General features: G+C 36.5%; 1 protein-coding gene and 1 long non-coding RNA gene across 2 annotated transcripts in view; both read right to left on the reverse strand.

Moving 5' to 3' along the window:
* LOC109078437 (leukocyte immunoglobulin-like receptor subfamily B member 3) overlaps positions 1–22,853 on the reverse strand; it is a 351,195-nt gene that overhangs the window by 115,348 nt on the left and 212,994 nt on the right. The gene's annotated exons all lie outside the window — the stretch shown is intronic.
* Positions 22,043–22,745, reverse strand: LOC122145729. Its single transcript, XR_006160538.1, has 4 exons — positions 22,654–22,745; positions 22,394–22,444; positions 22,246–22,311; positions 22,043–22,115 (listed from the first exon to the last, which is right to left on the reverse strand). It is a non-coding gene; the product is annotated as an uncharacterized LOC122145729 (long non-coding RNA).

Consider the following 22,853-nt stretch of genomic DNA (forward strand, 5'->3'; position numbering starts at 1 on the left):
TCAGGACGGATTGCAAGAGTTTTGAATGGTGGGTGAGAACGGTTTTGGGTGAGAGGCGTTTACGGCAAGTGATGGGTGTTCCTTCTTTCAAACCTGCAGTAAAACTGCGTTCAGATCGTCTGCCAGTCGAGTGGATTCTCTACACTGCTGGGGGTGGAGGTCTTGTAATTGGTGACGTCTCTCTTTCACGACTTTTCCACACTGATGCTCAGTCGTTGGAAGTGAACTGAGTCCTTATTTTGTCAGAATACTCCTCTTTGCCACTCTTGATTCTTTTCCAGGTGTGGATTTAGCCCTGTTTATACAAGACATTGTCCCCTTCTGTAAGCATCTTCTTTGTCCCTGACGGAGCTGACTGAGTTTTGCTGTGAACCACGGGTTGTCATTGTTGTGTTAAATTAGTAGTTTAGTCCTGGTAGAATACACATATCCTTCACAGAAAAACTAATATAAGATGTTACAAGTCTCTGTGAGTTCGTCACGATATCACAGTAGCGGTGGCAGCAGCTTCAAAAAAACACTCCAATCTGTGAGGTCAAATCAAGATTGTAACTCCTGACTCTGCTTCATTAGTCCATCCTTTTTACACGTCCTTACTACAGGTTTCGCTGATAGTATAAATTGTATCACACAGATACCTCAGGGGGGGGGGGGGAGAATTAACAATACATCCTCAAACATAAGTATTTCTGGTCATTAAACACTTGCCACATACTTCAAAGACGGGAGCAGCGTCATCCAAATCCATTCAAAACATGATCACCTCAGATACGAGCGCTTGATAACTCTTAATATGGAGAACAAGAACTAAGAAAGAGAGAATATATGTATATATTGTTTTGTTTGTTTTTATTCTGTTATGTAACATACTTTGGCATATGTAATACCTAAGTACGGTCCATGCCATAAAGGAATATGAAATTTAATTGAATGTAAGAAAACAGAGACTCTTTAATGGACGATTGAAACAGGTTTTCTAAGAAGGCAAGCGTAAATGGAAAATGACATGCTCATTTTGCTGTGAATCTTTTGTGCTCTTGTGGGAGGTATTTTGAGGTTATGAAAATACAGATGCAGAATAAGAATAACTATCTGCCCCCGCTCTGGTTAAAAATAGAAGCAGCAGAGAAACAGAGCAGGAAGTCAAACCCACAACCATCAGCTCAACCTTTATTAGGCCTCGTTTTAAAACACTTATGGGTCATTTTCTCACTTCAAGCAGCTTCTAAAGTCAGCAACGCACAAATAACAATGTGTCTTCAGTGATGAGCTAAAGAAGCTAATACAACACATGAAAATGTGAGGCGTATTGTAACTCTGAATTTTCATTTTTTACTATATATGGCTTCAGAAAAATTAGGCCCACAATAGAAACAACCCACAGAATGCTGTGACTTCAACTACAAGGTACATCTCGTACCAAACCACAACACTGAGAGAAGCGTCTGCAGAACTCACTTTGACTGAACATTGATGCTACGATTATATTAGAGATGTTACCATTTTTTATGGTTATCCAATCTCTGCAAACATAAACTAATTATAATAACTGAAACACATAATGATTGCATATTTATAAATATGTACTTAATAAACACTTGAAAGGAGATCAGACATGATTCTGCAGCCGGATGAGCCCAGAAGGGAATTTCCATGAAGGTCAACTGGATGTTGTTGGAGCGGCCTTAATTTGGGTGGGCCTTACCTCTGTTTACTGTAACATTACTCCAGCTAAGTGTCCATGTGAAACCATATGATTAAACCAAAACCATTATCAGAGAAAGTAATGTTGGTCATCTTTTATCTTTAATAGTGTTTATGACCTCTGACTACAGATAATGTTGCTTTCTTCAAGAGTATACAGATCTATGGTAAATACAAATACATTGCCTTATTTGTGTCAATACTGAAAAAGAGGTGTATTTTTTTTTTTTTTTTTTGCCCGTGTAAACAAACAACAGAACTTCAGAATCATAATCTGTCAGCAAAGCTCGGCGAGCTCGTCATCAAGGTTGTGTCCACATCTAAGGAGAGGAGCGGTGTGTCCCTCGCCGCTCTGAAGAAATTGCTTGCTGCCGGTGGCTACGATGTGGAGAAGAACAACTCCCGCTTTAATATCGCCGTTAAGAGTCTGGGACGAAAAATCCTTAAGCAGAAATTGCAAAAACGGCCATTTTCTTCTTATTTTTTAACTTAAAAAAAGTTCCCAAAAATTATTCTTAAAATATATTTTTTCTTAAAGGGATACTCCACCCCAAAATGAAAATTTTGTCATTAATCACTTACCTCCATGTCATTCCAAACTCGTAAAAGCTCTGTTCGTCTTCAGAACACAATTTAAGATATTTTGGATGAAAACCGGGAGGCCTGTGACTGTCCCATAGACTGCCAAGTAAATAGCAGTATCAAGGTCCAGGAAAGGTATGAAAGTCTTCGTCAGAATACTCCATCTGCCATCAGACGTGCAATCTGGGTTATATTAAGCGATGGGAACACTTTTTGTATGCGAAGAAAACAAAAATAATAACTTTATTCAACAATTCCTTTGTCAACAGTCTCCTCTGTGTCTCTCCATATCACCGTATGCTCTTCTGTATCATCATATGAAGAGCATACGGTGATATGGAATGACACAGAGGAGACCGTTGACAAAGGAATTATTGAATAAAGTCATTATTTTTGTTTGGATGAAGTATTCTGATGATGACTTTAATACTTTTTCTGGACCTTGACACTGTTATTTATTTGGCAGTCTATGGGACAGTCACAGGCCTCCCGGTTTTCATCCAAAATATCGTAAATTGTGTTCTGAAGACGAACAGAGCTTTTACGGGTTTTGAACGACATGGGGGTAAGTGATTTATGACAAAATTTTCATTTTGGGGTGGAGTATCCCTTTAAGATTGTCCTTAAGACAAAACTTAAGAAGAATTCAAATTCTTGAAAAGAATCTTCTTAAAAATCATTGTAAATAACTTCTTAAATTTAGGACAGCCCCAGACTTCCAATAAGCCTATTTTCAGGCCCTGCATAATATCATTCCGCTCCAGCTACCGGTGGTGTTAAAAGCCTCATCGTTACAGGCCCAGTACCGTAGCTTTGAGAGAGATTCACCTTTATCAGAAATCCACTGAACTGCTGATTCGCAAACTGCCCTTCCAGCGTCTGGTGAGAGAAATCACTCCAGAGTTGAGCTGTCATGGTGCTGCAGGAGGCTAACGAGGCTTATTTGGTCACTCTGTTTGAAGACACCAACTTGTGCGCCATCCACGCCAAGAGAGTCACCATCATGCCCAAAGACATTCAGCTGACGCGCCGCAGCCGCGGAGAGCACGCTTAAATCTACAGCTGTTTCAGCCGTACAAACCCCAAAGGCTCTTTCAAGTCACCTCAATGTCTCTATGAAAGATGATTTACTTTATTCAAATTTTAATTTAGAAATGTTGTTTATTACACTTTACGTAGGGTTTTATCACAATTGTAGTTTGATTGAAGTTAAAGGGGTTATTTTATGCTTTTTCACTTTTTCAACTTTAGTTAGTCTGTAATGTTGATGTTGATATTTTATTTAACAGAAATCACTTTTCAAAAACTACAATGAACGATTCGTTTGGACTACAACGCATATTTTCCGGGATTTGTGATATCACTAATATCAACGAATGGGACGAGACCTGGTTGAGCTGCACTCGAGAAGTTATCACTATATGGGAGACACACTAGCTTTCCCAAAGCAGACGAACTTAGAGTGATTACAATCATCTGGGTTTAAATCTCACTCAAATTGATTTGATTTTGATGCAATATTTACATTGAATCTATGGTAAGGGGCGTCACATTTCCTGACCAGGCACCGAGTGCTTCCAATCACAACACACACTTGCTCAGATAACCAATCACAACACACACTTGCTCAGATAACCAATCACAACACACACTTGCTCAGATAACCAATCACAACACACACTGGCTCAGATAACCAATCACAACACACACTGTCCCAGCTAACCAATCACAACACACACTTGCTCAGATAACCAATCACAACACACACTGGCTCAGATAACCAATCACAACACACACTGGCTCAGATAACCAATCACAGTACATTTCGTATTTCAGAAGGTGAGCCTTCATTTGATACAGGAACTTTTCGAGCTGTTCATGCCAGACTGTGGAGAGAGGTGTTGTAATAATGTAAAATATGTGAAAAATATTGTGTTTTTCGAACCACGTATGAGAGCCTGTTCTAGCACTCGTAGATCCCCAAAACAAAATCAAGACTTTGTAAAAGAGCATAAAAGGATCCCTTTAAAATAACATGATTCAGGGCCGGTGCCACGGACTATCCCGCCCCCACACCCAAGATGAGTGTGGATTTAATTATGAAATGTAATGGTTTATTTAAAAAATATAGCTGCAAATGCATAGGCTTTCTAGCATTAATATGATGCTACTATAGAAACAATTTAGGGCGGTCTGTTTCACAAAGTCACATTTTAATTCTCACATCTCTGACACAAATTCCCTCTCAAGCAGTGCAAGAATGCAGCACTACTGAGTAAGTGATGATGAAATTATAATAGTATTCTAATAGTTTTGTAGTATAGCGGGCAGGTGTGTTTACAGTCCGACAAATACGTGAATAGGCCACAAAAGTGTTTTTTTTTTTTTTTTTACTTTTACTTTGTGCTATGTCATCACCCCCTTTCATTACCTCAGCCACCCCTCATCAGTGCTGCGCTAGCTCTGACATGATTGGTGGACAATGTTATAAATCACTGACATTGATTTGAAAACATACAAGACATCAAGTGTATATAACTGGTGAAACAAATCATGGCTCAATGGTTGTTGACTGCTGTTAACAGAATGAATTAAACTGTGATTCTCAGACACACTTAAGTGTTATATTTTGTTTGTTTCTACAATCAGCTTTGGAAGACAGAACTGGACTCAGATTTCTTTTTTTATGTTTTATGGTGGTTGGCAAACCAGGTTATGGTGCATATTCCGCCACCTACTGGGATGATTATATCAAGGTGATTATATCAAGGGAAATTATATAAAAAAATAATAATAATAATAAATCAACCTATATTTTGTTATATAACTTTGTTATTTTCAGGAAATGTATAAGAGCTTTGTAACCTTTATGAGAACTGCAATGTCACAGAATTATTGCCGACAGATTTTAATTCCTCTTTTAACTGGAGTCTTTCCCTTTCATACGCCCTACAGTGAATCAGCACATGCTCTACAGTTTCTGGAAGTCCACAATGATGACATTGACCGGATTCATGTTTTCCTGTCATCTGGAGTGATTTAAGAGAAGAGTGTCCAATTCTCAATCGAGATATAACTGTATCATCATTTCTATTACCATAAGCAGTTCTTACATGGCCAGCTTGTTTATATACAGCAGTCAACATTTGAAGTAGATCAAAAAAGTTCAAAGTTGTACTAAGACAAAAACACATTTTGCTTTTATGTTTAAGGACAATTTGATGAAAGGATTTGATCCTCTTCAAATGTTGACTAGTGTATATTATACAAATGTCGTCCTTTGTTTCCTTTATCTCATCTCTCTTGCCACATCTTTCTGAGAGCTACTTTAATTAAACCTTTAATTTCTGATTAACTCAAGAGTGTGTGTATGTGTGTGTGTGTGTGTGTGTGTGTCGATATGTGTTAGTTAAGAGCCTGTTTCACTATCTTCCTGATTTCCTTCCAACACGAGCAGTCACCCGTAAATATTCTGCTATAATTCTCAGTTGTCATATTCGGTGCAGACTTTGCAGTACTTCTATTAATATATCTTTTCTAGATTCTGATCTTCCACTCAGTATACTTGTAAATGCAGAATATGAATCTGAACAGATTATAACTGTTGTTGGTTGGATTTCTTCACTCACTGTAAAGCTTTCTGAAAAGAAAAGCTTTCTCCCTGCAAAGCTGTCACAGGAGAGGACCTAAAAGATCAGAACATATTCAAGGGCTTGGTTCTGAATCTCCTCTATCTTAGTTAGTAATGAAGCTGATGCTGAGCCATATATTATTCTACAATAATCAACTGATGACCAATGCACAGTTTACTCTTTTAAGAGAATGTCTTGTAGCTGGACTCGGATTTGACGTAACGAGTGACGTTTAGTAGAACCGCCCATGATTGTGGTTTCACCTAGGTCCGTTAACTAAGTATAAACACCCGTTTTTCTTGCTTTATTAAAAGTGTGTGTTTTTGTAAGTATGTCTGGAAAAGAAAAGTGCGATAAAGGACTCTGAAAAGGAGGCGCTAAGCGTCACCGGAAGGTTCTTGGTGATAATATCCGGGGAATCACTAAACCCGCTATTCGTCGTCTTGCTCGTGTCGTCTCGTCTAGTGTATTTTATTTGTGGTTTACGAGGAGACGCGCGGTGTGTTGGTGTTTCTGGAGAACGTTATTCTCGATGCTGTGAGCTACACTGAACCCGCTAAAAGAAAGAGCGTCACCGCCATGATGTTGTTTATGCTCTGAAGACGAGAGGTGTGTTGTATGTGTTGATTCGGAGGTTAAGACACTCCTGTAGAAAACACAACCTCTTTTAAGAGACACCGCCGAGTTCACACAAAGAACAAGTTTCTGAATAATGTAGTTTAATATAGACTAGTTGTTTTATTCATAATATTTGAGTTTAATATGATTTTTAAGTTGTATGAAGTTTTTAGTGTTGGTCATATTGCTCAAACGTAATGAAATTATTCAACGTTTTGAGGAATAAGCGCTGGTCTTTAATTGAGAGAGAGATCGGTGGAACTAGGTATTTTTCTTATTCTCATTAAACGCGAAAATTAAATAGAATAGTTGTTGTATCATATTTAGGTAACCAAAACCTGTTCACAATATTTCACTCATTATCTCGTTACGAAAAAAAAAAAATGCGGGAAATCAATCAAAGGAACAGGATCTGATGATAGATGTAAAGCATGAGGTGATGGGCGGATTAACATTTTAAAGCCTCTGATTGGCTCTAATGTGGCCAATGAAATCATTCTGTGGGTTGGTCAATGGAGACACGCAATCACAGACCGCCGTTTTCTCTTTTAAATTAGCATAGAGCAGTGCTAAAAAACCCGTGTGTTCTAGTGAAACTTATTCAATTTTTATTTATTGTAAAGAATATAATGCCTGAAGCAGCGAAGTCTGCGCCCAAGAAGCCTATTCCACAGTCTATTTACTCCAGTCTTCATGTTCAGTTTATTCTGAATACTGTTTTCTTTCTGCACAATCCAGCTCTGTTTTATAGTAGAAGAAACTCGAGACTATGAGACAGAAATAATAAAGATATTCATGTTATAGTTTAGGTTATAGGTTTCATAATGACATCAAATTTCTATACCTGTTAATTCATAATGTGATGTTTTCTATATATTTTCTTCAGATCATGTACATTTGCGGTCATGATAGAACAAGTTAAATGTTTTTTTTTTTTTTTTTTTTTGGTGAAGGGTAGCACATTTAACTGTTATGCCTAAAATTATGAGATTATACTTGGATAAATCACTTTTTTTATATGATAGTTTATTGAACATTTTGACAAACAAAAACAAAGAAAGGTTTCATGTTTTCTTCATGTCCAGTCTCTGTGAGACTCAATCTCACACTTCAGACTCACTCTCTCTCCAGTGAATACTGTGTCTGGAGTCACAGTCAGTGTAGATGTTGGTGAATCTGTGAACAGAAGAAAATAAACTCTGAATATATGACTTCATGTAGTTGATAGTGACACGATTGTGATTAAAATTTATTTACTATGTTATACTAAAAGTTGTAATAAAATATTATTATTCATTTGTTTGTTTTGTCAATTCAGCTGGATTTTGAAATGAGAAAGTTATTAAAACATTATTGAACAGTTCTTGTTCTGGTCGGTAGGTGGAGCTGTTTTTAGTCAGAAGTTTCAACAAAGCATTTATTTTAGAGATCATTATGGTAATATTCTTCAGAGAAAATGGAAAACGTTCATCTATCTTCTAGGTTCTGTTGTCAGACTCCTTCAACTAACACCGTATTGAATGAACTACATTAAGTATAGTTGCTGCACGAGATCTGAACTCTTATGCACTGGTTGTTTAGGACAGCGGTTCTCAAACATTTTGGGGCCAGGGAACCCTTGCATGGGATTTTTTTTTCTCCCCCAAGGACCCCTTCATAATTTTAAGCATTAAAGCATATGCTTCGTACTCTTAGATGCTGGAACTCCTGTTCATGTTTTTTTTTTTCATTTTTTTTTTTTATTGTTTTTTTATGTGTTGTTATAAAAGTGTATTTTTTTTTTGTGAAATCATATATTAACAGCAATTTATTACAAATATATAGTCATATTATTTATATTTTTTCCCTCAGCAGTAATCAAAGCATGACGATGTGTCACAGTCCTCCAGTGCTGCACTTTGAGAACCCTTGCTTCAGGATGAACACTCAGGATCAGGGGCGTAGACACTTTTAACATCCCGCAAATTTGTCCCCTGCACTTTTTGGGCAAGTGTGTTCGCATAGAGGTTTTCAAGAGCTGGTGTGAATAAATATAGATTTAAACTCAAAGATCAAAGAGACAGGATAGTCTGCACATGAGCTGATATTGTATTCGGACCCAGAATAAGGCGAGATTAACATCACAGAGCACTTAACACTGCAGTGTGTGTTTCATTCACACTCGAAGCCGGAGCGCGCTCTCGTGTAGAAAGTCATTCCAGGAAATGTACAAAAGCTCCAGCTATTGCTGTATGAAAACAGATGTTTTCACAGAAAAATAACGTTTGGAAGCGGGATGAAATGTAAAAAATATGACTGCGACAATATATGGTTTATTTTTGTTTTTCAAGTCATCCCCAAGTAATAAATAAAGTATATGAACAATGCAGTGCTAATTTACATAGCATTAATTACAGTATAGAAACTGTTCTGCCTTATTATGTGATTACAATTTCATTATTACTGATTATTGTCCAGCAGTTATAGATTTCTAAGCTAATTAAAAGCTAGAAATTAGAGAAAAAATAAAGTTGCCTATACACTAAAAGTTTTTGAATAGTAAAATTGTTAATGTTTTTTAAAGAAGTTTCTTCTGTTCACCAAGCCTGCATTTATTTGATCCAAAGTACAGCAAAACAGTAAACTTTTGAAATATTTTTAGTATTCAAAATAACTGTTTTCTATTTGAATATATTTTAAAATGTAAATTATCGTGATTTCAAAGCTACATTTTTAGCATCATTACTTCAGTCACAAGACACTGTTCACATGAAGAGCAAGAGATTAACACTTTTTTTCAACCCCCACAAGCTATACAGAACTACCCCCAAACCCCTCCAGCTGAATTCTGTCTGTTTTTTGGCTGCAAGGAATGGTGTGTTTTCATACTACTGGGATGAAATATGCTGCCTGCACTCACAGAAGCCCCACTCTTTTTATTCATTATTTTCTCGGAGCCCATATCATTATTTTCACCAGACCATAATAATAACAAATTGAGGAAGGCTTTAAGACCAAGCGGAATCCTCCATCAACTGCAGGGTCACCGTCAGCGGTTTGATATTACAAAATCAGTTTGAGGCGAATACAACTTATTGATCATGAGCCCAACATTTAGCAAGGTGGGAAAACATTCAGTCTACCTGAAGAAAGACGTATTTCATTTTAAGTTAATGCTGTTAAATAGAAAGTAAAAAAAAAAAAAAAAACTACTGTAGGCTTTTCTTAAACTTGGAGCTCATTATATTGAAGTACAAATCCAAACACCAGAAGCAACCTACACTCTTTAAGTGATCTTTCATTGAAAAGTAGGCATTTTATTTATTCACAGGCTATATGGTTGAAATAATATTTTAGTTCAAAACTTTAAGTGCCATTGTTTAGAAAATGTTTTATGTTGTTATGTTTTAAAATCCCATGCCATTTGTAATTTCACAGTATTTTCACCTCCTAAATGTGAAAAATTGTTTGTAAAGAATTATTTTATGTTATGGTATTTTTTACTGCGGATGGTGGTTTTTTTTTGTGTGATTTTTATTTTTTTTTTTTTTTTTTTTATATAAATGGGTGAAACAAAACAAATATGATTATTTCTGATAACTTTTTAACTGCAGGCAGATATAGGCCTACATTATCGTACATTGAAAATATTTGGATCGTCCCTTATTTCCTTAAAGAACACTTATTTTCGACAAGAATAAACACTATTTTCTTAAAGAATAAAATAGAAAGAATCACAATTAGCCCTTATTTTCCATTTCTGAAGAAAATTGGCAACCCTAATGATAATGTAATTATCTTTTGACCCCTGAAAGTGGCACCTTCCTTAAAAAAACAAAACAAAAACCTCAGTATGCACCATGGGTCTGAGAGTAAAGCAGTTTCAATTCTCTGTATGTATGTACTGGACATGTGGAAGAACTGACAATAAAGCAGACTTGTCTTGACTTGTGAGAGAGATATCAGGGCAAAATAAAGAGACTGAAAAGAAAAATGGAAGTGAAGGTGCAGTTCAGGAGAGAACTTTTTTTTTTTTTTGGTATCTCCCCAACCTTAGGATTTAAACAATTTTATTTATTTATTTATTTATTTATTTATTTATTTATTTATTTATTTATTTATTTTTATGTCAGGTCCATACAAAAAATAGGGTTGGTCATTTCAGAATTTGTTGTTGGTGTATGAGTGTGAGATTTCCCAGTCTGAATTTTTTTCCCAGTCCGCCCCTCGTGGAAATTAATGGCGCAGACATGCAGTTTCATAGGCCTACTGAAGCTAGCTGTGTTTTCAGCCTCAATATATGAGTATATTATTTTTTTATTTACTTTTTTTTCCCCAAACCATTGTTAGATGCAGTGTTTCCTGTAGTTATGCAAAGACTTGGTTTCAAAAACAGTATCAGTAAATAATTTCTCATGATTTTAAATCTGCACTGAACTTCAGATCAATCTCAAAGTAAAAGGCAGAACTAAAGTCTGATTTTGTGGTGGATGTGTTCAAATTTGATCATCTTAATTCAAGTGGTGAAGGATTTTGAAAGTCTGACTGGGTTGAGCACTACTATAAGGTTGTTTGATATATTGTTTAATGCAATGCAATGCAGTGATTTTGGGGCCAAAATGTGGACAATTCATTTTCAATAAGAGGTGCAGAGAGAATGAAAAGTGATAGAGAAATGTATGTTCTGTCAGGGATGGGGTGAAATATGGAGTAAGGACACAATGGTGCAGGAGAATGGGCCTTATTAATGACAAAATAAAACAAACAACCCAGTGGGGGAAGGACAGGACAGGACAGGACAGGACAGGACAGGACAGGACAGGACAGGACAGGACGAGGGTTGACACAAGAACATTCAATGATGAACTGGCACAGGACTGCAAACACAAAGAAAATAATTAGGGAGCAAATGGGAGGGTAACGAGGAAAACACTTGTGGGGCAAATCAACCAATAATCAGGTAACAAGATGGGTGGGGTTAGACAATTAACATGAGAGCACATGGCACACAGGAAACAAAGACAAAAGCCATATGCTTGTGTTTTTGTTTTGTGTGTTAACATGGGTTTTGTTTTTGCTTACTGTGTGCCATGTGCTTAAAGGGGTGGTTGATTGCGATTTCACTTTTTTAATGTTAGTTAGTGTGTAATGTTGCTGTTTGAGGATAAACAATATCTGCAAAGTTACGAAGCTGAAAGTTCAATGCAAATGGAGATATCGTATTTTAAAATTCTGACAGTTTAATGCCTACAAAATGGCTGGTATAGGGACTACAACGAGTTACTTCCTGGGTTTGTGACGTAACAAACCCAGATAAACCCCGCCACCCGGGAAAAGGCAGCAAAGGAGGCAAGCATGCTGCGCTGCTTTAGAGAAGAGGAAGAGAAAACTAGAAGTGTGCATAAAAATCTATTCATATATGAATCGTGATTCTGTCTTCTAACCATTCTAATGGATTCACAAGTTTCAAAATCAATGTTCAAAAGCAGCGGTTCTTAATACTGTTCCTCGCCTCCGCTGCTCTGCAGCTCTCTCTCTCTCTCTCTCTCTCTCTCTGATTTAGCTTAGCTCCAACAATGAACTGTTCCAATTATACACTTATTTTCACATAGCTAAGAGAAGCATTAAACATGGATGTGCATGCAGTTGTCTTACTGTATTAAAGCATTTATAACGATAAAACTGTATAATAAAAGCTAACATAAGAAGTAGCATTTACAAATAACAGCATTTCTAAAAGTATGAGACAACAGCAAACAAAAAATATGGCTGCCGTTGCATCATCCAGGTGGATGCTGCACATTGGTGGTGGTTGAGGAGATTACCCACTTCTATGTAAAGCGCTTTGAGTGCCCAGAAAAGCTCTGTATAAATGTAAAGAATTATTATTATTATTATTATTATTATTATTATTATTATTATTATTATTATTATTATTATCTAATGATTAAGTACTAGTATGAATGAATAAGTACTAGTAACTTTAGGGACACTAGTACCTAAAGAATAATAAGTAGTAGTTAATGAATAAGTACTAGTACTTAATGGAAAATATACTAGTGTCCAAAAATTAAGTACTAGTAATGTTAAATTATAGACTAGTGTGATTTATAGATTAAATGTTAAAACGGCTTGCCATAGACTGTGGATTTATAGACCCTCCTACACACAGCACAACCATTATTTTATCTTTAGCTGAACACTGTATTAAAAACAGAAAAAACTAAACAAAAGATAGTGTAGAATATAAAGAAATACTCACAGAGTGTGAGAGACAGTGCACTGGACACCATACTGACACATTAACAGACTGTTTTAACAGTGCTATGTGCACTGAATCAGACACTCCCTGTGTTTCCCAATTCGAGAAGAGATGAGGGAGGAGACAAAACTCTATACAGAAATACATGAAGAAAAAACAAACAAACAAACAAACAAAAAACAGATCCATTCTAAGATATTTAGTCTTTTGGTGCATGCAAGTTGTTAAAGCTGTTTGTCTGCTTTCTCACACTGCATTGTTTTGTTCGTTCACGCTGCCAAAGCCTTAAACAAAACAGACAGATCAGTGAATACATGAGGTGACTCCTAATGTACAGTGGAAAAGAAAAATGTGCAGATTGCATACACACGTGTGTCGAGAAAACACGGAGGAGGTGGAAGGACTACAGTCTTCCCCGAAACTTTAACTCTCCCATAAAGTTGCTGAGAATTGGAGACGTTTTAAACAATAATTTATGTTGTATTTATCTGCAACTGATTGAAATCATTACTAAGTGAGAGAAAATGAAAACATCGTTATTTCTTCATGTGGTTGGTGATGAAGCATATTAGAATAAAATAATAAGAAGGAGAGAGATCACGCTTGCGAGAGTTGCGATAGGATGTTGCATATCGAAGATAAATATCCCACTGTAAAAACATTTTATTCACGTTGTGAAGAGGTTGTGATAACGTTTTTATCCGACATATTTAATACGAGATGTTGTTTTATTTATTCATATACTTTTTTACACAAGGTTGCAGAAACGTAGACTATTTATAACGTTTCTATCACGTTTTATCACCATGCCTCTTTCAACGTTTTAGAAACGTAGCTACCATGCCCAAACCGACAGTTTACATGCTGTTTTCTTTACTGTGTTAACTTTGAAAGCATAATCTCCCTACTATAAAACAATATTATAACTGTGTAAAATAAGAGATTGATTAAGTGGTGTCTTTTAATTTTTCTTTATACATCGTCATAGATTATTATGTTACCGGTTACAATATTTCTGTTCATCTGAATATGCTGACTTCTAGTTGTCCATTTTATAAGACTACCATTAATATTTGTAGGCCTAATCAAGTATACTACACACAAATTTAATCAATGTGTTTATTCACAAATATAAAAAGCAAACACAAATTTTTTTTTTTTTTTTTCTACACATTGTTTTCACAGTTACATTTGTGGTTGCAACGTTAAATAATATTTGTAGTAGGCAACGTTTACTATTTTACTATTTTTTATATATATATATATATATATATATATATAAATTATGTAATCAAATTAAAACATTTTAGAAACGTTGTGGAAATACCATCCTGGTATGTTTTAATTGTTTTAAGTAGTAAATAAATAAATAAATAAATAAACAATAACAATAATAATCATGTGCATGTCACATTTGTCTATTGGGAAAACAAAAATAGACAAATTATTATTGTCTATTGGGAAAACAAAAACAAAAAAATAGACCAAACTGCAATTATTGTAGTGATTTTTCAGTGCTTTATTTGCAGGTTACATTGTTATGCCAGTAGCTGGCAGCAAGGGACTGTCTTAATGAGTTAGTTCGTAAACCATTCATTGATTGCTGATTCATTCTTTTGTAGTGCTGAGTTCTGTGACCCACCAAATTATATGATCCGAGGAATGGGGTAGGGGGGTAGGATTAGATTAGGTTTGGGTTTAGTATTAAGTTGAATTAACTCGAATACAGTCCAGCTTTTCTTTTGCATTTAAATCTTTACAAGCAATCCCGCGGGTCTTAAAGAACTTTGTTTTTCTACCTCCACAAGTACATTGACTATGTTGCCTTGGTTGATCAAAAAAGTGCACTTTTCCTTGTTTTAAACCTAGCCAAGAAGTTATATCAATTTATTGTGAAATTACTACATTTCCGTGTCAATCCCTGGTTCATTTTTTTCCTCGCGAACAATGCGCTATTGTCACTTTGATTTAGCGCGTGCAGCACAGCAAAAATAGACTCAAGTGCGTCAACGCACCGCTCCTGGAACGCGCTGCCAGACAGCAACAGCTTGCAGTGTGAACGCTCTAACACATTAACATGGGTGCAGAAAAAAATATGTTCCACATGCACACTGCAGACAGAGTATGTGTGAAACAGCTCTGCTATGTGCGCCCCCGACTTCCCATTATGTAATCTTCCAGCTGCGCTGCTAGCAGAGACGCTATAAACACTGTGCGAGTCTTGACATTCGTGGTAGCATGATCTCGTGTTGTTCCCACCAGCGCGGCAAATCTTTTTCATCACCATAACTGATGGACATCTAAAAAAATAAAAAAAAGTTTGCCTGTTTGCGTTCCCTGCTCCCTTCTCTCCTCTCTCTGTCTCTTTCTCTGTCTCTATATTAATCGCATGCACAGATGTTTATGGGTCTTTGTGGTGTTCAAGATAAGCAGGGAGTTGAGGGTACTGGAAAGGGGGGTTCACTGGTCTGCTCGTTTTACAGGGTTCATCCGGGGAGAAATCATTTTCTGCCAGATATACTCCTAATAAGTCCAGAACTTCCTGCCATATTCCCATTTTATATAACACACATATGAAATCCTTGTTCTTATTGGATAAACCACTACACCACCCCTTACAATGTATCTATATATTCTACTGATGTAAAAATAAACTGGACAGAGACTCCATGTTCATGACTCTTCCCACGGTCCCATGCATTTATGAGTGGTGGAAACTGTTATAAACTCTCTGGCTATTTCAGATCGAACCACACAGACACCAGACTGAACTTGGCACTCCTTTTACTCCCCACTTTGGTGCGTGATGACGATGTTGACGTCACATCAATACACAACATCCCCCCTCTACTTGAATATGAACTTACCCCACTTATGTTCTTATTCACAATCTTTTACAATTTAAGAAAGTTCAAAACATACCAGTCACATGTAACATATTCTGCCTTTTGTTGTTTTTACAGCTTCATAGAACATGAGTCATGCTTTTATAACAGATGACCTAAGCCATGACACTCCATCTCACTTCTCCTATACTTTTGAATTTCATTAGTCACTCAATAACATAGTCTCTAAACCTATCAGGGAATTTGGTTTGTCTCTGGGGCCTGCATGTTTTAGGAATCTGTTCCTCTCTCTGCACTGTTTTGTAGTTCATTTTGGGCTCCTCTGTAATTCGCTGTTGTTTCCCTTCATAACTTGGCTCTTGAGCACATTTAATTTCATAATTTACTGTTGGTGTTTCCACTGGATGAAACTTCTTGAAAAATGTTGTGTTCTGTGCACACTTTGCTCCGGTGGGTGACTGAATAAGAACACTGTTACCTTCTCTGTGAGGTGTGCTGTGCAATATTGTTCGGTGAATTTGTCCATTGTAATCTTGCTCCACAAGCACTTGATCTCCGTCCTCCATGCCTGATGTTTGAATAATAACACTGTGGTCTGTGTATATTTTGTGTTTTGTTTTTTTCTCTGTTTTTTTTTTTTTGATCTTTGTGTTTGTTTTGTGGTTTTGTGATGTCTGGTAACTTTCCTCTTATCTTCATCTGAAAAAGAAGTTCCGCTGGGCTTTTGCCCGTTGTGGCATGTGGTATAAACCTGTAGACAGTCACATACTTGCTTAGCTCTCTTTTCCAATCCTGGCCCTCGGCTTGGGCGATATGTTCACTTGATGTGTTTTGTTTTTCCACTTCTCCATTTGCTTGAGCCCACTTTGGAGTTGTTTTGATGTGGTGGATTCTGTTCTCATGACAAAACGTCTGAAAATGACTGGACTTGAATTGTGGTCCACAATCTGACCTGATTATTAAGGGAAGTACTCTTGGAGGACTGTCAATCACTTTTTCTGCAGTAGTGGACTTGAGAATTGCATATTCATAGTATCTGCTATAATAGTCAACGACAACCAGAATAGAATGTCTGTCAGGCAAAGGTCCAAGCAAGTATGTGGCTAAGTTTTGCCATGGCCCTTCCGGCATCACTGTGGGTGACACTGGTTCAGGGGACATCAGCTGACAACCGTGACATGTCCTCACAAATCTTTCTGTGGCCCTTTCCATTCTGGGCCACCAAACTTTTGTTCTCAGGTGTTGTTTTGTTACACCAAGATGACCCTCATGAGCCAATTGTAATGCTCTTCCTTGCAGTGACTGTGGCAAAACAATTCTTGTTCCTCTGTGTTTTTTTGTATTGTGTTTTTGTGTATGTGATATATCTTTATGCAGGGCAGTCATCTGAATGACCTCTTTGAATGGCAGTTCTTCTCAGTCTCTGTAATTCCACATCATTTGCAGATATCTGCTCAACTTTTTTGGTGGTCAGGGCGCTGGGTGTTCACATGCCCACACCAGTGCAAACACTTCACGCTCTGTTAGTGAGTACCTCTGTTTAAAATTTTTTTTGGTTCTTGTTAAAAAGGAGACAAGATCCATTCCTCCTCTTTGTCCTGCACTAATACTGCTCCGATGCCCTTTGGTCCAGCATCTGTGATGACTTTTGTTGGTGCGTCCTTGTCAAAATAAGCTAGTGTTGTGGCTTCAGACAACTTATCTTTGAGAATTTTGAAAGCTTTCTTTTTCTCAGTCCTGAAATGAATTTTTTTTTTTTTTTGTCTGTAATAAAAAATCTGTGCAGAGGTTTTGAGATACTCACAAACTGAGGGATAAAATGGCTACTATAGCCAGCTAAAAGAGATAAAAATTTCTCACCACCTCTGAAGCATTTTCAGGCTCTCTTGCCTCCACAACTGCTCTCACCCTCTCTGCCGTTTGTCCGTGTTAAACTGGCACTTCTCTTCATTCAGAGTCAAGCCGCAGCTTTCCAGTCTATTTAGTACTGCATGCATTAATTTCTCGAGTCTATTTGTCAGGTGCATGGATGATGATGTCATCTGGTATGTTCTCTACTCCTTCGAGTCCAGCTAGTTCAGTGGCTATTTCATGCTGGTACTGCTCACTGGCTGACGAAACTCCAAACACCAGCCTTTTATATGCCATTATAGACTGCAAAGGTTGTGATGTCTCTTGATTCTGGGGTCAATTCCAGCTGATGGTACCCCCATTTCAGGTCTAGTTTGCTGAACACGACTGACCCATTCAACAGTTCATCCATTGTAGGAAACCTACAAACACATCCTTATGGGGACGGAATGCGCCTAAGGGGCTGTGCAGCTGGCATCACCGTGCTGTCTATATGCAGGCTAATTTGTTTTGTGTTTAGTTACCTACTCCACAAAACAATTTAGGGTATTGCTGTCGTATCATGGACTTCATATCACTCACTGCTGCGACTTTAGCTCCAATCCTCAGAGCTCCTAATTTAACTGCTGTGTCTTTTCCAAGCAGTGACTCCTCTGCCTGGCAGGGGTTCACTTGATGAGTCTACATACAGGTTTTTTTTTTTTTTTTTTGTCTGATTTGGCATGATGAAATGATCTCTTCCATTGCACTTTCTGCATGATTTTCCATGTGAGGGACATTTATAATCTTTTGCCAGATGTCCTGTCTGTTCACATCTGTAACAAGTTTTGTCTGAATCAGCTCTTCCTTTACTACACTGTATTTGTCTTTCCTGATCTCTCTCTCTCTCTCTCTCTCTTTGAACACAAGACTCAGAGTCTCTTTCACCTCAGTCTGTGGAGAGATGTGCAACGCCGCCATCTGCAGTTCAACACGTTCACACTGCGCTCCTATCTCCAAGTGCAAGCTTGAGTTAAATCCGTTCCTTCAGCAAATTTCTGCGTACGTATTCAGTTGCAACGACTCAAAACAGCATTCCTTATTTGATTTTCTTTATCAGCTCAAAAATCACAGTCCTTTGCTGCTTGCCTTAAGCATGTGCCATTTTCTACTTTACCTGAGGCACAAAGTGTACGTTCAGTGCTGTTACTGTCTGCGTGTAGTCTGTTGGCCCTCCTGTGTCTGCGAGTGTGGAGAAAATATCCTCCACGTCTGTCCCAGCTTGATGTAAAAGCAAGGCTCTCCATCTTTGTTTTGTGGAGTCAGGTGCATCATCAGTCAGGATCTAGTCTCGTGTAGCCCGGCCCTATATAAATAAGTCGGGGCCCCGTAGGGCTCGGGCTGAAATGCAGGGGCTCTACCTGGGAATGTTTTTCCTCAGAAACCTTAGTTTCTTTTGCAACTGAAGACATGAAACATCATGAGTAAATGATCAGGAAATTTTTTTATCTGGAAGTGAACTAATCCTTTAACATCCACTGAATCTTATTGAAAAAAAAAAAAAAAAAGGTCCTTTAGGCTATTAAAAATGTTTCTCAACTAAGAAAAAATATCTTATTTTCTTCTGTCCTTTTAATCTCTCTCAGTATAAAATTAGGCCTATAAACAACAAACTTAAAAACTACTTGTTTTTATTATATTTCTGCTTTGCTTTTATTCATCTGTTCAGGTTCCTGAACTTTTATGGGTTTATATATTTTAATAATATAAATTACTTAACAGAATTTCTATAGTTTTCCTAATTGTCAGGACACAGTATGTGGTTTGTCTTGAGCAATGTAATTTGTGATTATTTATGTTTTATGTCTCATTCTGCTCACTTTTCCCCTCTGGAGTGAATCAGAGTGTGGTGAACATGGACTCAGACACTCGTGAGGGTCAGGATCCACTAAAGATCAGGACACTGATGACTCCTGCAACACGATTATCTGCTCGCACAATAAAATACTTGTGTTCATCAGTTGTAAGACACAACCTAAGTAGAGGAGGCTACACCAATAAAGTAAATTTTCTTTCCCTCCTAAAATAGTTTTTGATTGAATACACACAAAATAAACACAGAATGCAAAAATAAACGCCAATCCAAAGTGTATTATACAAGCAACACAAGAAAAAAAGCAATATATACAATATGTACAAAAAAATATATGCGAGTGTGTTTGTATTGTTCGATCCAGGAGTGATTTTAAGAAATTATTTGCAAACAGTTAAATAATCAAGATAATTCTCAGCATTATAAATATTTCCAATTATGTGGCTGCACTACACAGTAACACCGCTGATGATATTCTTAATCTTCTGTTTGCTGTTAGTTTGTTTATCATGCTATCTCATTTTAAGAATTTCAGTTTCAAAGTCTTCTTAAAAGAAACGTCCTCTCCTCACCTCTAACTTCTATTCCACTTTTTATAGGAACTAGATGACGCTGATCATCTGCCCGTGAGCAATGTCATCAAGATACACTGTCAGTCACTGATCACTTTATTCAGGAATCCACTGCAAGATTCCCTCCAGAGGCTGCTGGACTAAGACTGACAGCAGAAGTTAATCAATCTCACACATGTGAACAGAGCTTCATGAGTGTCAGGTAAGGTCTTGATCCAACTTTTTCAACGTTCAAAGCAAAATGCTGATTTGTTTAGAGTTACTAACCTGGAATTACCTTTACCTGTGCTTAAAATGACCATTACTGTAAAAAAAAAAAAATCATGCAAAGGAAACATAGTTATGTATGTTCTTTTGTGTTTATTTTAGCAAATATAAATCTATGACTTTCATCTAACTGGTAACCCCCATAAAAAAAAAAAAAAAAAAAAAAAAAAAACAGCATATATGAAATGGAGGAAAATATACTAATGTAAAAAGCAGTATTTATGAATATACTGTAAATGCAAGAAAAAATCATCTTAGTCTCAGTCTTGGCAAAAGAAAAATGGCATTATTTAATAAGACAAAGAACATGTTATATTTAACTATCAAACAAGTGCCCAATTACTGTTTAATTGCTGTACAGCTCCAGTCGAATCATGTAATAATGTAATAACTTGAAGGGCAGTTTCACTTAAAGCTGTTAAACAAAAGTGCACAAATGAAAAATTATTTAATACATATTATAGATACTGTATATCTGTTTGCCTACATAATGTGTACAGATAATACAGTGCCTAAAGTATTTCAGTCAAGTATGTGCATAAGCTTTTCACTCTGATTCATTTCTTAAGCAATGCAAGCGTTACTGTGTCTGCTGCTGTGAATCTCTTTTAGCCGTCTGGTGTCTTCTCTGCACTCAGGGACCTTTAAACAGAGAAAAGATGATGCTTTATGCAGGTGATGTGAATAATGAGCTCATTCATTTGACATTTTATAGTCATCACAAATAACTGAACCAAATGACTTAAAGAAAGTTTAAAATGTATAAGAACCAATTTATCCCACTATCTGCAGGAACGAGTGCAAATTATGAGCTTTGTTGTCAGTTATTGTAAAATCATTGAACATCTAACAGAATTCTTACACGTTTTAATCTTCTTGTGACCCTTTTTCCAAAAGCCTAGAGCATGAGTTGCATCACAACACAACTCCAGCATCAGCATCTTGAAGAACACAAATGATTAATAATAATAAAATAATGATACAATATAAAATATTGACATTTCTTCAACAAGTCATGTGACTTTAGGAGTCATTCTGATCTGTAGCAGAACCAGTGCATGATGGTTATTTTGTAATGTTAGTGGTTTGACTGTAATAGTGTTTCTCTCACCTCTGTCTGTGTTCAGTTCAGAGTACAAAGTGTCTCCAGACTCACTGCTCTTTCCCTGAATAGAGAACAACAGAGAGGCAACGAATGAAACATGAACATGTTTTACATCTGCAACAGTAATAAATGGGATAATCCATGATCACATGAAGGCGTGGAGGCTCTCAAACCACAAAGAAACAGAAGTGTATACTGATTAAAAAATTTAATATAATGTCCAGCCAAAAGAATTATGATTAAGAATTTATTTTTTAACCAAGTTCTGTTAAAATGTTTAATTTTACACACTTTTTTTCACATGATCTGTAACCTGCTGTTGGCATTTCAGAGCATCTCTTTATTTATTTACTTCTGTTTTTGTCCCTATTTTTATTTATTTTTTCAATCAGAATATCAGAAAGTCCAGCATCCATCATGAAGAACAACATGATGTTCTCTGACTCTCTCCAACAACATACAGACGTGACTAATGTGCATTTTGAAAAAATTGCATTAATTGGTTTTTATTAGTGCTGTTTATGACTGTAAAGGGTTTGTTTTCCTGATATTATAAACTCATTATATCTGAGTGAAATGTGACGAATCATTCAGACAGTTGTGTTTAGATGCAGTTACCTTTACCTTTAGTTTTCTTCTTGTCCTGTATATTGATCTGTGCGTAAGTCAAATCACTGGGTCCTGCAGTATTAATATCTACAAAACAGAAGATCAATCAGATTATTCAGAACATTCTGGAAATATTGTACTTCAGGAAAAACTGAATCTCACCTTACTTTTGCATTTCTTTCCTCTTTTTCCAACTTCTGAGTATGTCACATTATTTGACTCTGCCTTAGTATTACCTGGAAAAATAATAATGATATTATTTATGATTTATATATAGCATTTTTTTATTTGTTGAATTAGAAATGACATAATGTGGTTAAAGACTGATTATATAGTACAGGTGAATTTAAGAGGGTTTTTTTGAACCTCTGTCCATCTTTTTCTTAACAGTGACCTCAGAATATGTGACCTCCAAAAATAGCTCTGGATCATCTAAAACAAACAAGTCAACATGAGGGAATGATATTTGTTGATTTCTGAATTATATGTGTACAAATAAAGTTTAAGACTCAACCTTTGTCTCTCGTATTCACTTCAGTCACGTCATCATAAATGTGATCAGAATCTGCTGAACAGCAAACAGACATTTGAAAAGAAAAGCGGTCTTGAAAAAAAAATGATTATATGAAGCTTAAAGTGATAGTTCAAAATAATGAAAATATTTTTCTTTGTGTATGTTCCACAGATGACAGAAAGTCATACAGACTTGGAAAGACATTAATAATTATTTTTTGTTTGTGTACTATCTCTTTTAATAAGTAGCCTGAGGCTGACCAGATTGTAGAGGAAAGTTTTCCGGTTGAGATTGTGCAGATTGATTTGGGACTGATGTCTGGTTAATGTTACGCTGCTGATCTATAACAGAAACAAAGAGCATTATGATCACTCAGAGTGTCTGCAGTGACTCTTTAGTCTGATATTAAATCTTCTCATGAGCCTTTACTCAGAAACTTTATTGTTGCTGTTCATTTGTA

The sequence above is a fragment of the Cyprinus carpio genome, chromosome A7, assembly GCF_018340385.1.
Source record: "Cyprinus carpio isolate SPL01 chromosome A7, ASM1834038v1, whole genome shotgun sequence".
Classification (NCBI taxonomy): Eukaryota; Metazoa; Chordata; class Actinopteri; order Cypriniformes; family Cyprinidae; genus Cyprinus; species Cyprinus carpio.